This window comes from Eschrichtius robustus, chromosome 12, assembly GCF_028021215.1.
Source record: "Eschrichtius robustus isolate mEscRob2 chromosome 12, mEscRob2.pri, whole genome shotgun sequence".
In the NCBI taxonomy this organism is placed as follows: Eukaryota; Metazoa; Chordata; class Mammalia; order Artiodactyla; family Eschrichtiidae; genus Eschrichtius; species Eschrichtius robustus.
In genome coordinates, this window is record NC_090835.1 from 69,882,842 (window position 1) to 69,887,943 (window position 5,102).

Genomic DNA, 5,102 nt, shown 5'->3' on the forward strand with positions numbered 1-5,102 from the left:
GGGGGTATAGCAGGGACAGAGCTTCTAAGGAACTTGAGCTTTCAAACATTTTGCTTCCTTATTCACTAAAATAACTTTTTGAAACTACCCCCATGTAAAACATGCAACAAACTAGGAATAGAAGGAAATTTCCTCAACCTGATAAAGGCTGAGGAAAAACCCTCAGCTGTCATCATATTTAATGGTGAAAGACTGAAAGCTTTCTCCCTAAGATCAGGAACAAGAAAAGGATGTCCACTCTCTCACCACTTCTGTTCAGTCTTGTATTGGATTTTCTAGCTAGGGTCACTAGGCAAGAAAATTACATAAAAGGCATACAGATTGCAAAGGAAATTGACACTTTAGAACTGTTAACATCACAGTTTTGAATGCCATCCAATGGAATTTAAATACAATAGCAATTTGATACCCACCATCATTCATTTTTATATGTAAAAAATAAAAATCACTTTAAGAAATTTTACATTACCCCCTTTTCTCCCTGAACTTGTATTTCTATTTCATTTTACTCTCACAGAAGTTTATCCTCAGGTAATACAATTTTATGCTTAAAAGTCTTGCATTGATCATCCTATCATACTTCTCCACCATACAAATGTGTGTTTATGTTGTAATTTAATTTGTAAAAACGTTTCCTGAGATCATGATCGTCTAAAAGCTTTCTTACCTATCATTATGAGTATTATTATTGCATGAGTAATCAAAATAACATATAGGATCATTTTGTGATAGATGAAATTTTATTGCAAATATATCTCAGTGCAAAGGTAGGTGATTTTTCTCAATAAGTCCTGCATCATTCTATTCATGTTTTTTTGGTAATAGCTACGAAAACTTGGTCACATAAAATAAGTACATGGGAATGGAAAGGGTTTGGCACAGCAGTATCATTGTTTTTTTTAAACTCCTTCCAAATGTGCCAAAAATCACGTAGTAATCATCATCAAAATTTATATTAATGACCGTCAACTGACAACTCCAAGAGGTCCTTATTCAGTTTTGTTGAAAGCAGATAATTGGAAACCAACTGACTTGCAAAAAGTCATTAAAGTTACTTACTCTCTCAATCCAAACACCAGTATTTCAATATGTTCCTTTGTTTGGACCTTTGAGAGGTTTATACACCCTCTGGCAGTGAACCTGAGAATGATTTTTTGTGGAGGGAGAGGCCTTTTTTGTTTGTTTATTTGTTTTGATTGCCCCACTACTCCTTGGAATGACAGTGACTTTTGTTTACTGCTGTATCTCCAGAGCCTAGAAGAAAAGTGTCAGATACGTAGTAGGTGCTCAGTGAATTATCTGGGATGTTATGAAAGCATGTAAAAACCATGGGTGTCTGGGTGTATGGTGGGGGAGGGACCAGGGCAGGAGGCAGAGACACAGAGGCACTCAGTGCACTGATTTGAGTTTCTCAGTTCAAAGGCACCAAGAAGTCACCTTTCCCCAAATTGAAGCAGCACTGAGTAGAGAAAAGGCCTAATCTTTGGCATCTCACCTGGGTTTGAATTTTGACATTGACACTGAGTAGTGGTGACTTTTGGCAAACTCTTGGTCTTAAGAGTCTTACCCTGGGTAAAAAGAATAACTGTCCCTCTCTCAAGGAGAGGCTTTGGAGGAAGTAACAAATATGATCATGCCTGTGAAGTACCTGCACCGTTGCATGCACTCAGTAAATAGGAATTGTCCTTCATTTGAACCTGCTTCTTTTCCTTTTGGTGGCACCACCTTTCCCTCTACTAGGCCAGAAATTTGCACTATTGGACTTATTCTGAACGTTCACTGGCACAGATGCTAAGCAGCGGACAAGATGGTAGAGTTAGGGGCCTCAGGTGGAATCTAGGGCAGTGGGACCTCCTGTACCTCAGTTTCCTCATCTAGGAAACAGGAGTAATAACAGCCCTACCTCACAGGGTTGTTGTGCAGAATAACGTGTTAGCTTTTGTGAAGTGCTTAGAACAGAACCTGATACACAGTAAAGGGTTAATAAATGAGTGCTACCTGGGAGAGAAGGAGCACCCCACGGTAATAGCGGAGTGGGAGAGTGGGGATCATCTGAGTTGCTGTGTCTCCCACACACCATTTATAAGATGCATCAGGATGTTGCAGGGAGTCAGGCTCTATGGAGGAACGAACACCACTGGGCAAGTTTCAGTGAGTGTAGCAGGTTAAGGGCACCATGCGTATCTGTGGCCAGAAGAACAACATATTTCCTTCAAGGCTCCTGCCCCTCCAAAGCCCTGCCTGCTATTGGTCACGAGCTTATAATCAACAGATAAAGTGGGGAAAATATGGAATAACTTCCAATACAGGTGTCAGAATCTCTTCAGCCATGAAGGAGGAAGCTGTCGTGAAAATGCGGGCATGAACTCCGACAGATGTTTTGTCTGTCAAAGAGAAAAAAGCAGTATAGGAGACAGCTCCTCAGCAACAGAGCAGTCCCTGAAGAGGAAATGTTGCCTTATGACTGGGATTAAGCCCTTCAAAGAATTCTTCAAGGAGAAACCAGAACTGTGCCACTGAAACCCCTCAGACTGTTGAAATAAACATTGAAATGGATAACAATGCATGTGTCACCCCAGGAACAAGACTTGCAAGAAGAGTTTTCTACTATTGACATGCTCTGTGGGGTAGGAAGAAAAAACATTCTTGTTCTGCAGAGACACAAAGTTCATTGGATACTGGTAAAAAGCTTGGTGGAGGGAATTCCCTGGTGGTCCAGTGGTTAGGGCTTGGCGCTCCCACTGCCAGGGGCCTGGGTTTGATCCCTGGTTGGGGAACTAAGATCCCACGAGCTGCACTGCCAAAAAAAAAAAAAAAAAAGTTTGGTGGAACTCGAAGTGGACTTCAAAGGAGAGAGGCGAAATGGCATAAGCTCTGTACGTGACATGAACATCATTTCCAGCAGCACTATAGGAGACAGAGGTTGTACGATACTGTGGGCTCGTGTTTTCCCATGAGAACTTACAACAAGCGGTCAAAGCTCCTCTTTTCTAATAAAAGAAAAACAAGCCTTTCTGAATTAATGCTTGAGAAATGTTCTTTTCCTGCTGTCTCAGATTTAGCCCCTATATGGCCTTTGATGAAACAGTATATTCCTGTGAGCCCACATTCAACATTTTTTGATATGTTTGATCTATCCTTGGCTTCTACAGAAGATGAAGAGGATAAGCTTAGAGAGAGAAGGCAGCTTGGTATTGAAAAAGAGGTTGATCCCCTTCCCGATGCACAAATACATACGTCTGAAGACACTGCACCGGTTAATTTTTTATATAAACTGGAACCAAAGTCAGCTCCTAGAATGACTGAAATCAATCAGAACAATTCTGCAATTTCACAAGCTAATTGTGACTCAGAAGAGGACACAACCACGCAGTGTTTGCAATCACGCAGGCAAGGGCAACGTCAGGTATCCGGAGACAGTCATGCCCATGTTAGTAGATGGAGAGCTTGGGAAGTCCATAAACAGATTGATTACATACACTGCCTCATGCCCAATTTGCTTCAGATTACAGGCAATCCCTGTCACTGGTGAGTGATGAACCATTACGAAGCAGAGCTGTTCTTGAAGAGAAACCTGAAGGCCCATTTTTGCTCAGGGACTCTGCGAAGAGTCCTCTTTTCTGTGATCTTCTGACGTGACAACAGATCCCTGCCTGCCAAAATTGAACAATGGAATCATAACCTTAGCTTTAATGCTCACGACCCTTAGACAATTCATTCCTACACTGCAACAGGACTTTTGTGGAACGCTTTAAAGATCCCAGCTCTTGCATGTTTTTTGGACCGTTGCTTACTATATCACTAAATAGGACATTGTCTTTTAGGCCGCAATATAACTGCCATGCGGTCATCTGTAGGTGCACCACATATGATGGTGGTGGGCCCCCTTCCCATCAATGTTACAGGATTTTTTAATATTTTTGTTTTTTGTTTTTTTAAATTATTTATTTATGTATTTATTTATGGCTGTGCTGGGTCTTCGTTTCCGTGCGAGGGCTTTCTCTAGTTGTGGCAAGTGGGGGCCACTCTTCATCGCGGTGCGCGGGCCTCTCATCATCGCGGCCTCTCTTATTGCGGAGCACAGGCTCCAGACGCGCAGGCTCAGTAGTTGTGGCTCACGGGCCCAGTTGCTCCTCGGCATGTGGGATCCTCCCAGACCAGGGCTCGAACCCGTGTCCCCTGCATTGGCAGGCAGACTCTCAACCACTGCGCCACCAGGGAAGCCCAGGATTTTTTAAAAGAGTGTCATTAAAAACAAAAAGTTAGAGTTCGCTGGGTAGATTGAGAACCAATCAAGGAAAAGTAAACTCTCCCATCCCCAAAGGGCATTACCTAGATCTGCTTGTATGTGCGTCAGAGAGTACACCTATAGCAAGCACACATATTAGTGTTAGGCTTCTTCAGTACAGTATGTAAGCTTAGTGTTAGTATCTGTCAGACGTGATCTACTGTTACTTAGATAAACGTGGTGCCTATTGAGACCACAGAGGATAGAGCTACAGGTGTTCAGTAAGGCTACAAAAACATTTAGTTGATTTAGTTAATGGGTTTTTAATGGCTGTAGTAATTGAGTGAGGCAACTCTGGGGCATTTGCTGTGAAGAATTCTATTTCTTACTGAAGAATAAATAATTGTTGGATGAGTGTTACAACAGTGTGACTAATGTTTGAAATTACCATTTTTCTAAAAATTTTTCTATAAACTTTCAAAAGTAGCAATGTTTGTAGTTACTATAAATCAAGCTTTGGAAGTCCCCAAAATAAAGACTGCTTTCCTTTAAGGAAAAAAAAAAAAATGCAATTTTCTGGCATGAGGGCATAGTGCATTTCACTTAAGTGTTGCTATAGTTTATACTCAGTCTCCTTGTCTGTTTTGTGAAAGGTACTGTTAAGTAAACTGGATTTCTGTCAACTCCCTGGCATTTCCCTTAAATTTATTAAATCTGAAGAAAGGATACTGGAAATAAAGTTGTAGGCCTGGCGCTTCCTAGAGGGCCGAGGCCAGGTGTGGGCATCCAGCAGGGTTCCCAGGTTGTTTATCTCAGTCCTTGAGAACAAGAAATGCATGTTGGGATGGTGGTATTTTAGATTTAATCAAAGCAC

At 41.6% G+C, this 5,102-nt stretch overlaps 1 pseudogene; it reads left to right on the forward strand.

Annotated features, from left to right (window-relative positions):
* The first annotated feature begins 2,277 nt into the window (after positions 1-2,277).
* On the forward strand, positions 2,278-4,306 carry LOC137773768 (suppressor of cytokine signaling 5-like; annotated as a pseudogene).
* The last annotated feature ends 796 nt before the right edge of the window (positions 4,307-5,102 follow it).